General features: G+C 36.3%; 1 protein-coding gene and 1 long non-coding RNA gene across 2 annotated transcripts in view; one reads left to right on the top strand and one right to left on the bottom strand.

Annotated features, from left to right (window-relative positions):
* Nucleotides 1-9,564, bottom strand: part of LOC134801530 (uncharacterized) — a 458,287-nt gene extending 448,723 nt beyond the window's left edge. The window contains exon 1 of the long non-coding RNA XR_010145676.1: nt 9,467-9,564. This is a non-coding gene — a long non-coding RNA (uncharacterized LOC134801530). The remainder of the gene's footprint in view (nt 1-9,466) is intronic.
* Nucleotides 1-24,548, top strand: part of LOC134801510 (latrophilin Cirl) — a 457,954-nt gene that overhangs the window by 382,478 nt on the left and 50,928 nt on the right. The window lies entirely within an intron of this gene.

The raw sequence follows: 24,548 nt of genomic DNA, 5'->3' as shown, positions 1-24,548 counted from the left end.
GGTGGTTCTTTTAGGGTTCCGTACCCAAAGGGTAAAACGGGACCCTATTACTAAGACTTCGCTGTCCGTCCGTCCGTCCGTCCGTCCGTCCGTCCGTCTGTCACCAGGCTGTATCTCACGAACCGTGATAGATTGAAATTTTCACAGATGATGTATTTCTGTTGCCGCTATAACAACAAATACTAAAAACAGAATAAAATAAAGATTTAAATGGGGCTCCCATACAACAAACGTGATTTTTGACCAAAGTTAAGCAACGTCGGGAGTGGTCAGTACTTGGATGGGTGACCGTTTTTTTTTGCTTTATTTTTTGTTTTTTTTTTTTTGCATTATGGTACGGAACCCTTCGTGCGCGAGTCCGACTCGCACTTGCCCAGTTTTTTTTACTGATTGCAACTTTTGATAACGAAAGTCGTGTCATTTGCAATGAGCAAGTTTTTCGGCGGAATACAAGAATAATGTAACAATGCTTACCGACGAATGCTTACAAATTAGTTTTGTATATTTGGAGCAACACATACAAATGAAATTCGAGTCGTTTTGATTAAAATTTCTCGTTGTCGTATTGCGTTTTTATTATGAATAAATTGCTCAATAATATTACCTACATTATGGAGTGTTTTAATTCGATACGAGTTGCGAATTACCTATTCGCACACGTATCGTACAGAGTGATTCTCAAAATAGTGGCATCTACAGGTTAAAGTTAAGAAAAAAATTTTTTTTTGTGTTTTTTCAGTTTTAAGAAGGAAAAATGTTTTTACTAATTCAAGTAATCCAAATTTCAAAAAGGGAAAGAAGTTAAGGCGAGTTGAAGTTTTGAGATACAGGTTAAAGTTACACACGTTATACAACGTTACATTACAGTACATATGGCTCTTAAATTTTCGACATAGTTGCGTTACGAGCTTATTATCGCATTAGTGCGGTAAAGTAGCACCATATGTACTGTAAATAAATTAATAAGTGATTTACTTCTTAAATCCCTCACCTCACTTACTCTTCAAACCTTCAAAAAGAAAGCGTAACTCATCGTAAAGGCCGGCATCGTACTTACAGCCTTCTGGTATTGCAGGCGTCCATGCGCGACGGCAACTACTTACCATCAGGCGATTCGTCTGCTCGTTGGTGTCCTTTGTAAATCATAAAAAACCTCCGACATTAACAGTTTTGAATGATTCACGATTAGTTTCACTTGACTTATATCGACGGATATGAACCGTGATTACCTTTACTGCGTCGAAATATTGGGAGCTCGAAAACAATACAAAAGGTAATCAGAATCACCATTCATATCCCGGTCGATATAAGTCTAGTGAACCGACGACATTATTCCGTTTTACTAAATATGACATATTCTTCGTCACTTCCTGCAGGCGTGGCTCACTCCGCGATTTCGTCGCTTTGCTACAGGTAGCTAAAAGTACATCCGTTCCACACCAATTTTGGTGGCTAGCCATAAGCCGCGCGTCGCGCTGTCGCCACCTAGCGGCCATATCTGTCCTGATCGTAACAGACGCGTTTTTTAGACAGTGAATCTTCTATATACCTAGTACTATTATTTATTCTGTGCTTCCTGTCGTGTTTGCCGACGCTACCCCGGAAGAGTTTTATGAAGTTATCTCACGTTTTTATATAATTACAGGGTGACCCTCCGAGCCTGAAGGGTTCTGAACATTCATAATTAATTACACAACATTACACACGCTCGGAATATGTATGTAGTTGTACAGTCTTCTACCTATTGACGTTTTAAAGAAAAACTATAGGTACAAAGTATACAATTTAATGACATTTCAAAATTATTTACTTCTTATTATAAGCACGGCAGTGTACTTTTTCCGGAAATCATCCCCTAAGCGCCACTTGCACCATTCTACTAACCTCGGGTTAACCGGTTAAACTCGGAGTTACCATGGTTACAGTACAATTTCACACTGAGTTAACGGTTTAACAGGTTAACCCCGGGCTAGTGAATTGTGCAAGTGGCCCTAAGGGAAATAAAAAGAGGTAGAAAGATAATATGGGAATCATAGTAAGTATATTTAATATATGAAAAGGGATCACTCACGTATTTTGCGGCGAATGTGCGCAGACCGGACGATGGTTGTGTCGGTCCTCCAACGCGTGCTCGTTGAAGCTCCTCGTTACGGTGCGAAACATGTCGAGTAATCGTCGACTTAAAAATACATGAGCGAACGTTCCGTTATAATATACTAGCTTTTGCCCGCGACTTCGTCTGCGTGGAATTAGTGACAGCAGCTAAAGTAGGTATAGCGCCTGGATAATGCTAAGAGCAATCATTCAATTCGCGCATTGCTTACTTCAATTATTAGGCAATTCATTAACTCTTTCAATTCTACCCCCCTTTGCACTCTCTTCAGGGATGATTTCCGACATAAAAACTATCCTATGTCCTTCCCCGGGACTCAAACTATCTCTATACCAGTGGTGGGCAAAGAACGGCCCGCGGGCCAGGTCCGGCCCACGAAAGGGTTTAATCTGGCCCGCCGCCAGTCATTTAAAAAAATGTATAATATGGCTAGCAATATAATAAAAATACATTTTTGCTGTAAATCTGGCCCTCCTCTGAATTCCTTCAAGTTTTGGCCCCTCATGAAGAAAGTTTGCCCACCACTGCTCTATACCAAATTTAAACTAAATCGGTTCAGCGGCTTAAGTGTGAAGAGGTAACAGACAGACAGACATACAGACAGACAGACAGACACACAGACACACTTTCGCCTTTATAATATCAGTATATGGATTTAATATGTCTGTGTCTCACGGAAGTTTTGCTCATTGTAAAGACATTTGGGTTGTAAACAGTTTACACGATGTCGCTAGTAGAAGAAGTCTGCAGCGGTATCATGGTCGCATTTTTATCACCTGTCATACCATGCGTCACTTTCGCACTTACATATTTGTTAGAATGTGACAGGCATGGTGACAAATGATAAAGAGCCGGCCATCTTAGCCCTACTGAACTTTCACATAACTTTTCCGGCTACTGATTTGTTTAGAAAACTTTTTGGGTTTCGTGCCCAAAAGTTGTTAACAATACCCTGAATATACAAGTTAAACGTTTTGACGGCACTAGTGACAGCGGTGTAATGGGTGTGCCAATCTTGTTCATCTATCAGAATAGTAAATCTGGGTATAGCAAGTTTTAGTTTAAAACCACTCCTATCCTTTTTACAAGGTTTTATTTAACTTGCCCTGTTAGTCTGTAACTTAGTTTGTTACTTAGTGTGGGTCAAATCTTGGAAGCTAAATTTGACCCACCTCCTGATTTCCGATTGAGCTGAATATTTGCATACATATAAATACTACGGGTACTAGACGACGATATATAATAGGTATAATATATTCTTAATTTGAAATACAAGAGCTGTTTATCATAACGAGTGACATTATTACGCCGTATCGGCATGATTTATGTGATAATTAAGCATATTAGGCATAATTACCGGTGCCCCACAATAGAGTCCCTAAAGCAGATCTAACTTGGACCTATGCATAGTAAACAGGTTATAAAGGTCACCGTAGACGCATTAACCTTTACCGTAGTAAGGTTACGTGTATTTTTAGTATAATCTTCGCGTTCTAGTAAACTTTCAGAGAAAGAGAGAACACATATAACATAAAATTACACTGGGTTAACAAGGAATATGTCAATATGAGATCAAAAGGACTGTTTGTTCCGAAATAAGTAAAAAACCGGAGCGGTGGTGGCCGAGTGGATATGACGTCCGACTTTCAATCCGGAGGTCGCGGGTTCAAATCCTGGCTCGTACCAATGAGTTTTTCAGAACTTATGTACGAAATATCATTTGATATTTACCACTAGCTTTTCGGTGAAGGAAAACATCGTGAGGAAACCTGCATACATCTGCGAAGAAATTCAAAGGTGTATGTGAAGTCCCCAATCCGCATTGGGCTAGCGTGGGGACTATAGCCCAAGCCCTCTCGCGCATGGGAGGAGGCCTGTGCCCAGCAGTGGGACGTATATATTAGGCTGAAATGATCAAGTAAAAAACCGCTAAACCGATTAGTTTGTAATTTGCAGACATCGTAAATTTTAGCATTTTTGGTGCAATGGAGTGGTGTTAACGGAATTGGTATAGATAATTCCAACTGAAATGGTAAATTAAGGTTAATATTAACGTAATTAACGTTTATTAATCATTAGGCTAACGCTAATACGATGTCTGGTAATTTGGTATGCTTGCAAACTTATAAGTTTTAATTACTCGTTTTTTAATCTTGGTAATTAAAAATTGCGAAATTTCAGGCAAAACTGCATAAAATACCGATCAAGGCTATCAAAAATTACCTTTTTTCGGTTAAATAAAGTACCTAAAATCGCGTTAACTCAAAAAGCAGTTCCAGTACATACTAGCCCCCTTATTAGCTAATAATCGTTTGTCTTTATCTGTCATGTTGACTTATGTATTTGTAAGAAAGGGATAAAACATAATTTTAACTAAATCAGGGCCGTAAAGTTTTATGAATAAGGGGGTAGGTCTGGTACCCGTAGTTTAACCAGTACTTGTATTCCACCCCCAAATTACAACTATCCTTAGGGTTGTCACGCGTCGAAATTTACCGGCCATATTAGGAATTTGGGTCTTTGGAAATATTAGGATATTTTTTTTAATAATATGGAGTTCAGAATTATTATTTTGTTCCATAATTGATTTAAGGTATGTCTTATGACAATTTATTTTTATCACTTTGCACCACTTGCACTACAACCTACGTTAGTCCTACTAACCCAGGGTTACCAGTTAAACCTTTAACCCAGTGTCAAATTGTACTGATAACCATGGTTTAACCGGTTAACCCCGGGTTGGTGAATGGTGCAAGTGGCCCTTATTGTGTAACTTTAAACTAAACTAGCAAAATGTTAGGACTTGCCTCTAAAAATAAACTTACTTCGCTGTCTCAGCGTCCCGAAGTGGATCTTGGCCTCCGACATTAGATTTCTCCATTCGTTCCTGTCCTGTGCGATCCGATGCCATTCAGCCGCATACAGTCAGCAGCAGAAGTTGCTAAGCGGGCCAGTTCAAAATGATCTTGACGCGACTTAATTGTTAAGAGAATAAAAACGAGTCAAGGTAATTTTGAACACCTCGCCCGCTTAGCAACTTCTGCTGCTGACTGTACATATACTAGTAGCTTCAAATTATCCGGGAATTCAGATATTGGTATCAGGTAACCCTACCGCTGCTCACTACGGTTTAATGTTCATTTGTGCTGAGCACGTTACTCGAGAACACAGATCACCCCAACTAGATGGAACACATAAGGCAACTTGCGGTCAGCACACAAGTGCTTACGTACTAATTTAGTATGAGCACGACCGCTTATTTCAGACTACGTTGCACCTGTGTTTTGTAGATTAAAAACTACAAAATTTGAATATGGACTACACCTGTGGTGTAAAATGTTGAAAGACGCAAGTAAATTATTTAATATTGTATTCACGTATAAAGTAAAAAAATTTAACTATTTGTATTTATTATATCAAAACTTTGAGATTCACCTGAAACTTACCTACCTATATCGGGTGGAACAGAAAGAAAGACTTTTACGCAAACGGGGAATTGTTTAGACTACGTACTTTTCACTTATTAATCACGTTAATATTTCTAACTGTTTTTGAGATACAGTTTGTTACACATCAGTGCAAAAATCTATATGTTTCAACCATAGCAAGTAGATCATATTGAATAACATGACATGTGTCAATTTAGTATGTAAATAATTTTTTAGGGTTGTCACTGATATAAAAATGTTTCATTTTAATGATTTTGTTTTACTTTTTTAATCCAGCTTTACTATTATATTAACTCGATGGTAGATCACTTAGATAACAATATCCTTTCAGCTCTGTCTCTAGAAATGTTCCAACCTGTATATGTGCGAATGAGGCTAGGTTTAGTTCTAGCTTAACGCTTATTCGGCCATTTTGGGAAAGTTTGCGTTATGTCAGCTATAATGTTCTGCGAAAGCAAATAAAGGGGCCCACTGATTAACAGTCCGCCGGACGGTATCGGCCTGTCAGTTGTTCGGAACTGTCAAAATTTTGTTCTAACTGACAGGCCGATACCGTCCGGCGGACTGTTAATCAGTGGGCCCCTTAACACTAAGTTTCATCATACCCAAGGTAAAGACGGGCTATTGGGCTATTATTACATCTCTCCATATGTTTGGGTCCAGTTAGTTGTTGGCTGCATATACATTTTATGCCTTATTGGCATTGTAATAAGTTTGATTGTCCTTTGATGTGCAAAATGAGCCAGAGGAGCAAATCACTTTTATATATTTATTATTAGTAACTAACATGTTAGCTAGTAGATTAAGTTCAAAACTAACAATATGTGGACCTAATGTTGACTGTAATAAATAAATTCATTCATTCATTCATTAAGTCCGCCTTTTGTACTGAAATATTTTATTTTGTGTAAATAATTTTATATAAATGTTTTAGGACTGTTGTCTGTGTTCCAAATATGTTTTTAAGATATGTAGGGTAAAAAAACGTTTCCGTTTGTGCTTAAAGTATGTGTTTCTGAATTTTAATACATACATTTGTTATATATTATGAAGGATTTAAATATCACATAAATATAAGTGTATGTTATATAGTAAAATATTATGAATATAGTTATATACTTACATAAATTTTAAACATCGCTTTCTCTGTTCGCAGGTACGGAAACACACCCCGAGAACTCACTAACTACAGGTACCCCCTACATTCAATTTACCACCCTCCCACAATCAATTTAAGGTTTAAAGTCGGCTGGCTTAATTGATGGAATTTATCACCGTAGAGTAGGCAAATCCCGTATTAAAAGTCTATGGACCGTACGTTATCCAATTCTGGTACACGGGAATCGTTTTAGCTGTGGTGGCCGTGCCAACATGGCTGATTAAAGTAAAAGCATATATTTAATGAGATGATGATAATTGTGGATATAAAAATAAGATTATGTATGGAAATGTTATCAACCTGCATATTTTAATTGGCTTTTTAATACATTTACAATATTATAAGTTAATTAACTTGACTCATTTGCACTGCGCGCACGTTGACAACTTCAAATATAATGCCGCGCAATATGTTTGACATATAGAATTTTATTTTAGCCAATCAAAACTTTTTTAAATAGCGGGTAAATGTGTATTGGGTAATATTCAAATCTGCGAGCGGGGTATATTTATGGAGTAGGGATAACTGTCAGCAATACTTGTCAGATAAGTGTCAGTCATATGTATGGAAGGTAAAGGTAAGGAAATCAATCTCCACGTATCAAAAAGTGTTCGACAAAAAACCCTAGCGCTACATTACATTGAATATTTGATAAAAAAAATTCAAATCATTGACAGCGCACTTCACTCCGTCAATAACGCCTACGTCCTTAGCTACTCTAGCGCTACTCTGGAGAGATTTGGAACTACATATTATTACAGATGACCGCTGGACACTTTACAACTGTTCTACCATAAGAGATTTCGCTCCTTTTACTCTATACTCCATGGTCATATGAAGAAGAAGAAGAAAGAAAGACATTTATTCCATAAAACACACATACACAGGACAATAAGATGAAAGAAATAAGATAATTAGAACAGCAAAACAAAAAAAATTATGTACACATTAAAAAAAAAAAAAAAAAAACAGAGAAAAGAATACACACTTGGGTCCAGCAATGTGTGCCGTAGGGAAAAGGCCCTGTCTCAGCATATTGTTGCAATTTGCAAACGAGGCAAATTCCAACGCTGGACCGAACGCTGGAATATGGACCGTTTTTTGAAGTTAAAAATATAACTATAAGAACTTCGTCTTTATATTCCGTCGCTGGTTATTCATAACATTGCCACATATTAAATGTTATTATCATTTATATGGATGACACCACTCTGTCAATAGAGCATACATGGAGCAAACTATAGCATAACTTTGTTACAAAATGTCCGATTCAGATGCTATATGACGACCAAAGTAAGTTGGTAACTATTTTAGTTTAAAATAGCTGTAGCTTATTCGAAGGCATCTCGAAGTTGAACGCAGCCGGTCTCAGTGGAAATTATTTTGTAGCTTCGGGACGCGTGGGCATTTAGGATCTTACCACTGTCCGTTGAAGGCACATTTACCATTTACCTTACTTAATTTTATACACGGTGTAACATGAGGAAACCGAATAATTTTAGCCACGCATTTCTGAGGTCAAAAGAAGGAAAAAATGTAATATGAGTTTAGGTCAGTTTCGCCAAAAAATATTTTTTTTGTTTTGGTCTTCAATTTTTTGAATGTTTGTACATAAAAAATAAATGTTATTGGTAAACTTGTCACTTAAAATTGATTTTTAATTTTTTTTTCGTAAAACCTACTTTTTGCAAAGTGTTACTTGTCACTTTTTGACATCTATCAATAAGGATATTTAGACTACGTCCCATAGCAGCAACATCACCATCAAAAAGGCCTTTTACACAATGTAACAATAAAAACTTGTTTTTTTTTTTTAAATTAACATTATCTCTGAAACTAGGCAAATTTCAAAAAGTTTATAGGACATTTTTGTCTCTAAATATGATCAGGAATACGCTGTTAAAATTATACGGTTTCCTCATGTTACACCGTGTAGATAGATTTTACTTTTATTTATAGATCGTACATATATTTAGCTTATTTATTTATCGCTTCAAAAAAAATGCATGCTTAATTTTGACACACCCCAAAACTTTTTTATTTGAAGCAAAGGAGCAGACAAATTGTCTGATATCAAGCAAATACCGCCAATAGACTGGCATCACCAGAGGGGTTTCAAGTGCATTTCCGGAAATTAAGATGGGAGTACGCTCTTGACGGATCTACCTACCTATCACATCATGAAAATAAATCAATATATAACAGATTTTATAGTAAAATGTGTTCCGTCGCTAAAGGATGGCTTTTGACAGACATACGACCATGTGTCTGTTTATTTCCATCGTAACGTAAACAATAAACATATCACACATGGTAGGGGACATTAAGTTTAGAGCAGCTAAGTGAATATAGCGTCAAGAACATGTTTTAGTTGAGATGTTACGGACTTAAAATGTATGGTAACTAGTCAGTTTTAGTACCTAACAGTGGTGAAGTGTCCGTAGACCTTGATTACCGTCAGCTTGCCTTATTTTCAGACAGTTGATCGCTTTAACCTAACCTAACTCAAAACCTAACCTAACTCAAAACCTAACCTACCTCAAAACCTAGCCTACCAAATATAAGAAAAACAAAGCCATAATAACTCTGGTTTGCTTACGAAATTTTCACGCACTGCCACTGATAACTTTCCTGGTTTTTAGCGTAAATAAATACATATTTGACATTCTTACACAAAATGACTAAGCCCCACAGTAAGCTCAAGAAGGTTGTGTTGTGGGTACGATATATATAATATAGAGATACTTACATACATAGAAAACACCCATTACTCGGGAACAAATATCTATGCTCATCACACGAATAAATACCCTTACCGGGATTCGTACCCAGGACCATCGGCTTCATAGTACGCTATCAGTAAACTGAAGTCACTGAATTGTTTGTTTGTTTGTTTGTGTAACCAAAGCTGAACAACTAAGTTACAGATATGACTGTTGTGGCTTATTGTCTGTGTTCAACATTAGCGTCAAACTCTGTATCAATACAACTGCAAAACAAACGATGGTTAGTTTACGTTAACTTCAAATAAAGCTTCGTACCCAGTACCGTCTTTACCATAAGGATACACGGGGCCCGCGCCCAGGGCCCCCATCCTCAGGGGGCCCCGAAGGACAGACATCATCATCGTCATCATCATCATCATCTCAGCCATAAGACGTCCACTGCTGAACATAGGCCTCCCCCTTGGACCTCCATCCGTACTGTGCTCTGCATGATGGGGGGGTGAATACCATAATCGCCACGCTTGGCAGGCGGGTTGGCGATCACAGTCGAGTACACCGAATTTGAGGGACGCTGCTGCCCGTCCACCGGTGGTCTTGGACGTAGTTTAAGGACATACCCGGGTTCAAGGACAGACAGTAACATTATATTTGATTACCTATAAAAAATAGAAGATTATTCCAAAAGGCCCCCAAATTCTTATGTGCCCAAGGGCCCCAGAATAGTTTAAAACGACCCTGGACCGTACCCCTAGTGCATTTTTCATTCGATAGCCTGACGTGACGTACGCGTTTGCGTTAAGTCTCATTTTATATGGGATTTTGAGTTTCCAAAACGTTCCGCTTGCTGTTAAAAATCCCATACAAAATGAGACAACGCAAACGCGTACGTCCGTCACGCTATTGAATGAAATTTACACTATAGGGCTTCGGAACCCCTAGTGTACAAGTTCGGAACCCATACAAATAATCTATATTGCACACCTCAATAGAAGAAAACCATACAAAAAGAAAACAGCAACACAAATAGAGGTAAGTTAACAACAGACGGTCATATCGCTAATTAAATGATTTTATATGCTATGAAAAACTCCAATATTCCAATGCCTATATAAGCTGAATTCATTTCTATAGGTATTAAATATTATATAATTAATAACATAACCTTTTTTTTTTCAAATAGAACCTTAAAATATATCCAGCTTGTATACAAAATATTGACAACGCAGGCTTCGTCAGTGCCACAACGCAGGCTTTGTCAGTCCACAACGCAGGCTTCGTCAGGCATAACATAACCTATGTTTACACCAACGCAACATGCACGTATGTAAATACGTTAAACACATGTTTACGTACGACTCCCTTTGATTCGACGATACCTTTTTACGCTCGCACGAACGGCTCAGAGCGGTCTCTGTGGACGTGTGCGACCAATGCCCGGAAAATTATATTTTTAAGTATAAAAAGACAAAGTTATGTGGAAATATTCATAGTTTTTAGACCAGGAAACGTGGATTTTTTATTATTTTTGCCTTTGTCTGGGTTTTCGTTGTTGGATTGTTTGGGTTTTTGTATCAGATTACTGTCGTATACACCTAAACGTTTGTAGAAATCACGAATTAATAAACTAGTGGATATGAAATGACAGCTTTTTAGTATGAAAACCAGTGTCGGCAAACTCACACATTCATAGTCACATAGTACCTACAACACGGCATACATTCATAGCAACTTTCCATTCCAATAGGGTAGAAATGGCAGTAGAAGTGTCATATAAATGCACCTCAGAATACCCACCTAACCGAAAATAACGTCATATTTCGTCAAAAATGTCTCATCAAAAATGATATTAAAACATTCGAATAAAAAGAACCGCTAGAGGCGTAATTTGATTATGAATAAATTAATATTAAGAGACAATCTGATGCAGATCAATCTAATTTTAACATCTACAAATATTGTTTAAAAGCACAAATAACAAGACTCGCATAACCACTTGTAACATTTACGAAGAATTAATTTTATTGACACTATCTGACAATATAACTCATAATAGCACTTATAATTATAGAAAATACCCAAGAGCAGTGAAAATACATATTTATAAGCGAAGGGGAGTAACATAATATACAGACGCGATTATATTTAGGTATCTACCTGTCAATTCCAAATACTTTCATATCGTCTTACACGGAAACATGACGCCATACCCCCATTTATCACTTAACGTGCAAAATCATAATATCAACATACAATATAAATTAATACCCGACCCGTGACCTCAGCCCTTAGTGTCCCTAATAAATTACGAACCAATCCTAACTTGGTTCGCACTAGGGATGGGATCAATATTCGGTAATCGGCGTACCTATTCGGCAAGTATAAATAATAAATAAATAAATATTATAGGGACATTCTTACACAAATTGACTAAGTCCCACGGTAAGCTCAAGAAAGCTTGTGTTGTGGGTACTCAGACAACGATATATATAATATACAAATACTTAAATAAATAGAAAATGCCCATGACTCAGAAACAAATATTTATGTTCATCACACAAATAAATGCCCTTACCGGTATTCGAACCCAGGACCACCGGCTTCACAAGCAGGGTCACTACCCACTATGCCAGAACGGTCGTCAAGTATTCCAATATTAAAGTGCCGAATATTTATTATGTTTTTCTTGTTGCAACACTGAACAGTGCAAAAGCTCGTCCAGAGCTTTTCAAGTACTCTCTTACATCAGGTTACGTTTTCCCGTTGTCAAACACATGACTTGATGAGATGAGACATTTTGAATCCATAGAATGTTTTGAATATTTGGACAGTGTTGAAAATTTGATTGCGAGTTCCTTCTTTTATAGACCTGTTTGTTTCTAGGGATTTGCCTAGGAAGCGATTCATATTTGTCTGCTAATGTAATTCAAGCATTTTCAAAAGGTGTATTAGAATGATACAGATGAACCGAATAATTCCGCCGAATATTCAGTTCGGTAAGATCTGAACCGAACATTCGGTCGAATATTCGTGTTTGGCCCATCTCTAGTGCGCACTGAACTGAAATCTCATTGGTTTGAGAGATAATCATTAATTTAATTGAGTTTAGTTTCTCTAATGTTAACTCGGTTCAGCGGTTTAAGCTGTTTAGAGATTGCATTTTGATAATTGTGTCTAAATTTGGGTATGATCATATATTTGACGTAGAATGTTGGAAATAGAACGCTCTTTACCGAAGGGTGCCTTTTATTTTTACCTTTACTGCAGGCCTATTGAATAATGACAATCGTTCGCAAAGAAACGAAACACTATCTGTCTCTATCGCACTAATATGGGAGAATGATAGAGAGGCATTTCGTTTCGTTTCGTTTTCTGTAAAACGATTGTCATTTGCCCCCCCTGTACTTATTATTTTTCTTTCTTGTTCCTTTATACCAACTTGTTCAAATTGTGTGAGTTATGCAATATGGCAGCAGCAAATAAGGAATTTCTCCAAAATCACAGATTTTGCCATACTTTTGATAAGTTGACACGTAAAAAGTACTATTAATTAGTTAACAGAAAATATCACTGATAGCCACACGTCCATGACGCATATTAATTAGCAAACCTAAATATAATATAAGTAGGCTTCAAACATAAATAACACATAATGGCATTATTTCAACTTCAATTTATTATTTATTTCGAATCCGTGGATCCATATAGTGTTAGTAAGTACAAAAACAACTTAAAATTAATTAATTAATTTTAGTGTCGTACAACTATAATTTAACATGAAAACACAATAACAATTATAAATGTTCGCCTAAGATTTCCGCCGCCATTTTGAAAAACGAATTACAAACGCAGACTGAAGGACGTCGCCCCCAAACAACGCATTTCCCCACAAATTATGCGCGAAAAAACGCGAAAGGCGAAAAATTATAACCCTAAAAACCGTTGCACATGCATCGCATTGAGTCGGAGTGAAGTGGGGGTGGTCGGCCCCCCATTTGGGTGGAGAAGGGGAAATAATCCCGTAATTATCAGCTTAGACAGTGCAGGTGGAAACTGTACGTTTCGGGTCCGGTGACAAATGTGCCAGTCTGATAATTGATTTATAAAGGCTTAAGCTGTAATAGGGTTAAGTTTTAGTTGCTTTGGGAAAAGATTTGGTGCTTTCGGGGGTTTTAAGGTGCTTAATTAGGATTGTGGGTATTGATTGTTCTAATGAGTTTAATGATTCGATTTCAGTACTAGATTTTTTTTTCGTCTGCACCACTCTTAAGCGATAAGACCGCCTGTTGTTACCGTATTCAATTGTCTTTGTTTATGTTTCTATACATGTATTGTTAACTGTGTGAGGTGTGCCATAAAGAGTATGTACCTATTGTAGTAATAGTTACCAGACTTATGAGGCAGTCAGTAGGGGTCATCCATTAATTACATCACACGTTTATAGGGGGAGGGAGGGGGTCAAGAAAATGTGACATGTTGTGACAAGGGGGAGGAGGAGTCACAAACTTTGTGACGTATATACTATTAAATAACAAGTTTTTGAAACGATAATCGTTTTTATTCGTTTAATTTTATTTCTTAATCAGTTTTGGGTTATAAAATTACTAATATTTCTTTTGTCAAAAATATTTTGATAAAATATTAAATAAATATTTACGTCACGTAACGTTACACCAGGGGGGAGGGGTTTGCCAAATGTGACCAAGTGTGACAAGGAGGGGGGGAGGGGTAAAAAAACCTAGAAATTCGTGTGACGTAATTAATGGATGACCCCTTATACGCTAAGATAGTAAAAGTACCCAGAAAAATAGTATGAACCTCATTAAATAAATCATATGACCTTCTACATTGGCACCATAAATTTACTGAAAGAAATCTCTAAATGTCCTTTCATCTGTGTGTATTCTAAGTTTTGTTTTTATGAGTTTTGAAACGAACTAATTAACTCGTTTCCTTTTTTGCCGGTTCTTAGTATTTGTTATCTAGCTTCGCAATAGCTCACTTTTTGCAGAATTTCAGTTACATTTCATGAAATGGCTTAATAAATTAACGTGATCGTAACTTGTCATGTCCGCCAACATTTAATCCAGAAACTGTTATTTTACAAAAACATATATCATTCCCTCTGATTCTGAACTGCTTAGCTTCACATCTCACAAACAACGAAGAAACAAAACAGACACACTAAAACCGTTAAAAAATAGGGCCATACAATCACCGTGCGTAAACACGAAACAATTACTACTGCACTGAAAATAACTTAAAGAAAACACGCCAAGCATTTGTACCAGAAAACACTAAAAGTATCCAGAGGAAACATAAAAGTCGACGCGTTAACAAAACGCATAAATCGAATGGAGTCGAAAAACTACGGCGGGAACAGTACTTTCGAGTCGATGTTGAAATCGATTCCATGTTTCGATTGTTCTCACAGACAAGATAACGTCGCGACGTAAACATGATCAACGGTTTTCAAACCCAGCGTGTTCTATTTTCAAATCCGGATTATAAATCAGGCATGTAAATATTGTAAATATAGTTACGTTAGCATCGTTTTATTTATACCGTAGCGCCTACGAAGCTATAAAAAAATCACTGAATATAGGATCCCGACCATAAATTACTGAATTAATTCACAAAACACATAGTACCGCATTCGTGGGGCTAATCGAGGTACAAGGAACGGTAGGAAACACAATTATTTTTATGGCAACACAATTTTCCTCGGCTCATTACATACATACCGCGTTATACCTGGCAGCATTAACATGGGCCAGGGTAGGGCCGACCTAATGCCCACCGGGCACGCGAACCGGTTTTTGATTATTTCCCCAAAATTGTATCCCATTTTCACACCAAAGTTCGTGTGTGCACGGCTTAAGGCGGGATGTCGTGACCGGAGACAAACGAAGAGCGACCGGCGCGAAATGCATTCTGTTACGTAATTTATGTTTATGCCTCAAGAGCCCAATAATTATGATGTAGTTAAAGTGTTTTAACAAGTTTTTGAAGGGGTGTTATTACTAAAAAAAATTAACTGTTTTATTTAAAGGCATGACGTGTGCTAATCTTATTTTCAAATCGTTTCGTGACCGGTAATAATAGTTCCCAATATTGCAAAAACCTTCACCTAACCATAATGTGAAGCCATAATTAATCCTAAAATCGTAATGAAGATATTATTCTGCTATTAGCCGCGAAATTACCCCAAATACACTAATACTTTGCGACACGCTTTACAGAAATCTTATAGCCACGACTGTACACACCCCTAAATCAAGAAACAAAAGAGCTATAATCGCATAAATGAAACGTTCTACCTTATCAACAGGGTCAAATCGTACCAGAGACGTAAATTTACATCTATAATCCGGCAAATGAGTGCAATAAAAGAGAAATTTACGTAAAAATCTAATATTAGGTAAAGCAATCGGCTTCTGCGATAAACGAATTGTATATTGCATTTATAAATCCGATTTTGCGTCGAAGAAATTGTATCAATACATGTAATTTCGGTTGCGAATCATTTTATTCCATGGAAAAAATCCAGAGATCTCCATTTATATCACAATGAATTTGTGGAATAAAGTCGTATTTAGCGTATTTATAATGCTTATCTTCATATTTACATTTTGCATTACAACTTTGGTGAACATATTAATCTATCTTTTGAATTTTCTGCGTACTTATGTAAAACTTCAAGCTCGTTAGTCATGAATGGCTATAATGGCTAGAAAATATCGGTTAAAATTTGCTCGGAAAACACACTTCATGAAGGTAACAGTCACGATTTTAGATGATTGCCAGCTATGTATGTGTAACGATTTTTTTTTCGTCCACCTGTGCAGGCTTAAGCACTAAGCCATACTTGCATCGTCATGAGTACGAATTTTTCTTTTCATTGAATTAAATCCGGTAGGTGCAAATAATTCAATCGATCAATGAAATGCCTCAGTGTAAAAGTAAATTGCATGCAATTATCGGTAACGTCTGTGGAGGCCTTAAGCCAATTAACCGGTTTTTCAAATTTCGAAATTACGGTTATTCATGAAAAAAGTTCTTGTTTATGGTACGATTTAGATAAAGATATTAAGAGTTAAGCACGCACTATATCAAATTCGGGCGCCAGAGTTTTTATGTGTGCGCGTCACGCGATACACGGTGGTGGAATGTAGTCCTGTTTTAATGAAGCGTTTGATTCGGCCTTATGTTTTATGGTGTAAACAGAGCCTAATGTGCTTGTTGCTTTACGTTCCGGGTTAATTTGACAATGATTTGGCCAGTAAGGAAGTAAAACTGACGAGATTTACGTATACACAAATATAGACGAAGAATACTAGGGAGCTGTAAGGTTCAATTTAAAAAAAACTTATTTTTTTGCGTATAGATGGCTAATTTGCTAACCCAAATATAGTCCAATACTACAACTATACACTAGTCCAAAGGTAATTAAGTAAGTATCATTACCAATGTTCTTTTGGCTTTTTTTCTGTTTTTTCTTTCGTTTATGAAAATATTTTGCATTAGAATAATAATTCCACCTAAACGAAGATATTCAGGCTACTTTTGGATCATAATTGGGAGATTTTGGGCTATAGCTGGATGGTTTTACGGTACTTATGATAATGTGATTACCAAATCACATTATCCTAAGTTGGTTAAATCCAACGACAATGACAGAGCACCTTAATAGCTGCAACCAACCTCACGTTCTTATCTCCTTTACGTTCGAAAACCAGAGTTCTGTTCCAAACTGACACGTCCCAACGACATTCGATTTTCGAACGTTCGGGATGTCAAGATCACAAGATGGCGGGCGACAGCCGATATCGCGCCAATTCTTTTGTGCCAGCGCGGATATATCTTCCCGGATTCCCTGATTCGAAAGGACGCAATAATCCCGGTTTCATTGCCTGTTGTGGCGTTTCATTGCGAGCTTTGTTAAGAGTTATGAACGGGTTAAGTTTGAAGACAAACGATGAAGTTTTGTTGCTTGTATCGGACTTGGCGTATGGTTTTACTTTTAGGGGCCCTTTGTTTTGATATTCATAAGATAGGAGTTGGAGACGTTGGAAGTGTTAAGTAAGAATATAAAAATCGACTTTTTTGTCATATCATGTTTTAAAAATGAGCTGTATAAGTGTATATCTTGTAAGTATATAAGTACTTATTATATACTATCTTCTACCTGTTTCTAACAATACCTTGAACAAGAACCCCCAAACTCTTGCGACATGTCAACGAACGAGTGTCAAAGGTTCCCGTCATCGCCCGAAGCACCGCGGATTGAATTACCAGTCCCAGAATTGTATGTGCATGGACATCGATCATGAAATATTTTTCATAGACTCCGCATGTCATCTAATATCGTCAAGTGACAACCATTCAACCAAAACTCACTAAGCGCCACTTGTACCATCCCTCTAACCCCGAGTGAAGCGGTTAAACCATTAACCAAGTGCCAAATTGTACTGACCATGGTAACTCCAGGTTTAACCTGTTAACCCCGGGTTAAGGACGGTGCAAGTGGTGCTAATACTTCATCCTCGCGTTATCCCGGCATTTTGCCACGGCTCATGGGAGTCCGCTTGACAAAACGCACTAATAACTAATAAAAAATTCAGTGCCCAACCGTTATAAAACAAAGTTGATTTGTGTTTAATTATTATTTTGCAATTAGTGAATAGATATTAGATATTTTGTATTGAATTTTATATTTTTTGTTGTTTATATTTATTGTATAAGTACCAACGTGTAAAAGTGCCTTTGTGGCCTATTTGCTAAGTTAATGTTTGAGTTGAGATGATTATGAAGTAAACTTCGTTCAACTACGAGAGATGGTAGGTGATGTTGCCTTTCTAACTTTTACACGCTTAATTTTAATACTTATCTGAAATACCCGTATATGTATAAGCTTTTGTTCGGACCTTTTTTCGTGGCTGTATAACCAAAATCCAGACTGATATTTTAGTAAGATATTAGCAGGTATATAGGCCACTTTGAGCTTACCATATTTAGACCCTCATCATTTAGTTGCATTCCACACCATAGATAAAATTATTATACATACTACTAATACTAATTATTATACTATATATTATTATACTAAAATTACTACGAAATTACCCATGTTTAAATTGCTTAATCCCTACATTTTTGTCGATATATTTTCCTCCGGCATAAGCTTTTCAAACGCCATTAAAATAAGGGTTCTTGTTTATACTATGATGGATCGTATAAGCGCGCCATGTATAACCCATCTAGTGCGTAAGAGATCTGTGACATCGACAATCGCCTCAAGCGCCCTCTGTGGGGAGAAATATTATTTCGCACATTAGTAGTAGCACGTGACGTCGTCGAGGAAAGTAAATTATTTCCCCCTGCCTCCTTCGGGCCCATGTTTACCGATGTACTTAAGAATACCTAGGGTCTGTTTTTAGCTTGGAAATATGAAATATCTGAATGATGTTATTTTATTTTCATGACAAGTTTCGGTAAGGTTTTCTCGAGGTGGTAAGGGGTTCTTCAAAATAGAAAGGAGTTTTTATTAAGGGGCGACAACGCTTCCTTGAAGTTACTAGCGTTTTATCACTACAAACCAAGCGGGCTGTATGCTTATTTGCACCGTCATAGTATACAGGATGGCTAAAAAATAATTGCATTCCCGTGGCCAGGGAAGTTTTGGGGTTATACTGAGCAACTTTTACTACGGGAATAACCCCGAAATCGCAAAAAAAAAGCCTGTTTCATACATTTCGGCTGGTCTATTTTCTACAGGAGGGTAAAAAAATTTTCGCGGTTGCGGGGCTGGTTCCATAGTAAAAGTTGTTCAGTATAATTCCAAAACCTCCGGTAACGGGAATGCAGTTATTTTTTAGCCACCGTGTATAAGAATTAGGATTCTTAACTCGTGTGTGTATGTTCTTTGTGGCACTCCAGAGACCAAAAGCATGGGCCGATTTTTGCGTAATGGCACAGAATAAATAATAGTACTAGGTACAGAAGACTCACTCTCTAACAAAACGCGTCTGTTACGATCAGGACATATATGGCCGCTAGGTGGCGACAGCGTCACGCGCGGCTTATGTATGGCTAGCCACCAAAATTGGTGTGGAACGGATGTACTTTTAGCTACCTGTAGCAAAGCGACGAAATCGCGGAGTGAGCCACGCCTGGTAATGGTACGGAAACCTTCGTGCACGAGTCCAACTCGCACTTGGCCGGTTTTAAAACTACTTGTTTGTAATTAACTGTGTAGAAACGGAATTGACGTCAGACATTAATAATTCCACGTAATACGATCATGGGCGTCATCAAGTGTCATTTAGCTTGTTAATTTAGGGAGCCCTAAATAAACCAGACTCAATCAGGGTCTCAATTAATTATTGTATTGTAGGTATACTTTAAAGTTTTGTGATAAAATGGCGGCCATATTGAGGCCAGCGGTAATTACGACTCTATATAAATATAGATATGATTGAATTTAATTTGACAAGTTTTGAAAGTAAATTCTTACGTCAAAGTAATTAGTTCGGTTTTTTTTTTGTAACCTTAGGGGATATAACTAAACGGAGACGCCTTGTCTGTAATTTTCGGTACAAAACAGTCTGCCGACTTTTGCGGGGGAGGGGCATGTCAAATAACATAACGTAAAAATAGCCATGTCAGATAAACGTCAGTCCATACAATGTGTATGGAATATATATTATATTCTGTAATGATCCCAGGTCGCACTCAACAGAGGCACAATTTCTTAAATGACATAATATAAAACGTACTGTTTAATATAGTAATGAATACGAAATTCCTGTATTTTATTAAAATACATTTTATTACAATTCCTATATTTGATGAAAATTAAATACCTGCTTAATTTTAATCAATTGAAATTTGAAATTGAATGACAGCCCGCTTTAGAAACGAACTTAGATTTAAATTGTCGCTCTGAGTGACATTCGTACGAATTCTACATTTATAACGGTCGGTTTGAAACGCTAAATTCTAAATTTAAAATTAATTAGAACAAAACGTCGCCATTGTCATATAAGTAACGAGAAGTATCAAATATTCTGATAAGTTTAACAAATGATTATTATTTCATGATATGTCATATGAAGAAATTAAGTAGATATATAAAATAGCAATTAACTCCGATATGCGAGGGATTTGACTTCTATAATTAGTGTTGCCAGTTTACTTTTGAAATGATTTCATTAATAAAATATATTATGATAATTTTGATTGACTTTCGTATTTTTACTAGCTGGTAAAATCGCCATTTGCTTTTTTTAAATATTTCGTAATATTTTCTACACATAAATTCCAAAAATATACGTAGATACGTTCTTATGTAACTTTATAGTAGTATCCCAGTATACTTTTTCATAAAAATTCCCTTACTTCGTGCATTTACAGGAGACATGCGCAAAATGTATCACTGAAAAGAAAAGATTGATATGCATCTTTCGTACACCGTGAAGTACTTCACTCTTTTAGTCCACTAGTTCAGTTTAGTTCAGTAGCTCAACAGATCCATCTATATCAAAAGTATTGGTTTAATTTCTCTCATTCGCGGATATATTGAGTTGAATTAAGAATTTGATAGATAATTTCATTCAATATGAATCAGTCAAGTAAATTAATTTATGAATCGAAGGTTTAACATGGCGTCCTTGTCACTCTTTAAGTAAATGAACAGGTTTTTAAACTGAACTGCTGAAGTAAAGAACTAAGTGAATCCGCGCTGAACTAGTGAATGAAAGAGTGACATCAAGTGAAGTACTTCATTTGAATCTTTCATTCGCGAACTACTCATGTCTAATTTACAGTGTCACCAAGTGCGGCCTCTAGTTATGTTGGAAGCATAACAGTCAGCTAATTTCAGTTAATTAAAAATAGGATACAATAAAAATCGCTTTAAATAAAATAATAATCACAATGAACGCAACCTTAACACTTACACGGTCCAGATACAAAAAAAAATACACGATTTAAGCCTCATCGCCTCTTTAAAGTCCTAAAAATTTTGCATAAGACAAAAGATTTCGAATTTTTTTATATCTAATATCCGTATAATTATCCTTATAAATTATAATATCTAAGTGTGCCTAACATCTAAAGATTAAAACGACTAACGACTTTTTCTCTAATCGTCCACAAATCAAACGCCACGTTCGATTTTCGGTTTGCAACGTTCAGTAACCGATCTGAAGTTGTTCCGTTTCCTTTCTACTAGCTCGGCAAATTCGATTACCTACTGAAGATCTCCGAGTTAGCTACGCCAAGGTTCTCAATTGGGACGAGTTGGTTAGCAGTTCTATTTTCAAATTTGATACGTGACTGTTAACGGTTTTTTAAGTTTAACAGTCCATCTGCGATCCGTTTTTAAGCTACACGAGAAAGACGAACGCCTCTCCATACAAATGAAGTTTCCATTTTCTATTCTAAATATTGATAGCAAAACATTTTTACATAATTTAATGTATATTCACCATGTAGCTATGCCGCTTTATTTAACGTTATTCTATTTTTTTATTCAATGAATTTCGATCAGTATTGCCAGTTAAAGTTTATAATTTTTATGCTTTATAAATGACCTAGTCGTTACCTAATTTATCAGTGTCAACCGTGTCTGTGTTATTTCCAGCGATAACTTTATTTTCCAGTAAAACTATGGCTACACTCGGCAAAGTTTAAAACTGTTCGATGTCATTCGGCGCGACGGACCAATGTCGCGTTCGCGTACTATTGCTGCGGCAAAATGAAATTGTCGTTATGACAATAAACTGCTCAACTTTACTATGAAGCTAACTGGAATCTACTCGTTTTAAAAAAAGTTTATTTTTTATTTGTTATATTTTTAATATGAACTTGCAGTTTTATCTATGGTAGTAGCGAGGATGGACGCAAAATTTGGACCCATTCACACTTATAAAAGTATGACAATTTTAAAGTAAGCAAGCGTACCGGGCTTTCTTCTTGAAATGAAATGACAATTCTTATCTTAAAATTACAAAATACGTTGAATTTACGCGTCAATTTGTATGAAACTCTTAAAATCGTATGAAATATTACTTTCTCGTAAATGTATACGGTTATTGGGTATTTCTTTTTACATTTGTTCCATCATAATGATAAATCATTAATGCGGTTTCACGAAAATACAGAACTACCATAATCCTTCGTTTTCACGTTGAACCCATATTATGAAACCACTTTTTGTTTTCGTTTAAGTAATATAAATTTAAATGAAGAGAAGTATAGCCTGTGAAACAACTTTGTCAGTAGAAAAGGCGCGAAATTTTTATTTTCTATAGGACGCCTACATTTTTAAATTTGCCGCTTTTTTCTACGGACGGAAATGGCTTTACAGACTTTTTAGTAATTATATCTCTTCTAATTCAATTATTATTACAAAAAAACTACCTTTATTTTTCCCCAAACTTTTTTGTATTAACAATCAAAACTCATTTTACATTTAAAAACCAAAGTCGTTCGCGGCGAGGCGTTCCGTTCCACGCAGTTCAAGGCGTCAAAAGGCGGTAATCTCCCGCCATAGATATTTACTGCCCACTGTGCCGGGCGTAATTAGGGAAAACGGAATGAAAAATAGACATCGGATTTTTGGGCTTTTTACATTGGGTTCTGCCTGTGCTACTAAATTTTGTTATTAGGGAAAAGTTAGGAATTAAAATATCTAGAGTATAATTTTTTTATCTTACGTACCTAGGTACATATATATATTTTTAAATATTATATCAACTTTTTTGGCAGTACCATTAGCTTGCTAAACTATAGGTAAAGATCAACTTATATCTGTCGTATACAACTGTTAAACGAAATAAATTTAAATTTTCCTAATTATATTTCGTTAAGTACCTGTAACTGTGTGTTAACAACATTTTTTGTCATTTTAAGGAAAAGTAAACATTTATGAATATAACCATTAACATTTTTTTTACTTTTATTTTGATATCTGTATGTAAATTCATAGACAAACCTGTCAATAATACATACAGGACCCTAACGCGAGTCGAAACTTATTACTTTTTTTCAACACACGCAATTTCCCGCGTTTTTTATTTTCCCGCAAACAGCCATGGCCGTCGCCGCCATTATAAATGATATTTGCTGGGTGATCCGGCCTATTTATTAAACCTTGCTTTATATGGAAGCACAAGCAAGCGAGGGCTTCAAATAAATTGGTTTGGACGCAATGATCATTTAATCGAGGTGAAAGAAAGTAATTTGTTACCTGCGTTTGTGTTTAAAATATATATTTTTTCTCCATTGTTTTGGAGATCCTTTGAGAAAAATATTTGGAGCATCGTTAGGCACATATATAATAAATATGACTGGACTTAAAAAAAATACCAGTAGGAAAACTCAAATACAGATGCATAGACTTTTTTATACCTTTGAGATTATACCTTACATTACACACCAGGCAAAATTTACCTAAGTCACACAATTTGCATAAAAACATTAATTCAAATTCACACTTCACCATTTATAACTAAACCCAGTTTTAGACTCTAAAACACGCCTCAATTAAGTATTTTCCAAATTATGCCTCAAAAAATACCACGCAATTTAAAATGAAAATAGGACCTGGCGTATAATAATTTGACTGGAACTTATAACGTAGATTATTTACGGCCGTTCTAGTTAGCTTTAATAACTGTGTTACTGATGCATTATTCCAACTAGTAAAAGAATAGTAGTCTCAGACTTAACCAGTATACTAAGTTTCCTTTCACGGCCATAATAGCACTGCTAAAGGACTCTAAGCACAAAGTATTTCGTACATTGACTATTGTTAGGTTAGTTAGAAGATAAAACCAAACAGAGACGCCATGTCTGTAATTTTCGGTACAAAACAGTCTGCTGATTTTTGTGGGGGAGGGGCACGTCAAATGTATACGTAACGCAAAAATAGCCATATCGGATAAACGTCAGTCCATACAATGTGATGACCATTGGCCGCCTATTTTCGACAGAGGGGAACGCCTGTTAATGGCTACTCCGTTTGGTTATATCCTATAAGATTGTTAGAGTGCGCTGTCAAAACAAATGAAATCCAGAACAATTGAAGTTGTGCTGTC

Source organism: Cydia splendana, chromosome 22, assembly GCF_910591565.1.
Source record: "Cydia splendana chromosome 22, ilCydSple1.2, whole genome shotgun sequence".
Taxonomy (NCBI): Eukaryota; Metazoa; Arthropoda; class Insecta; order Lepidoptera; family Tortricidae; genus Cydia; species Cydia splendana.
Note: the sequence above shows the minus strand (reverse complement) of the source record. Positions and strands in the feature narration are given on the sequence as shown.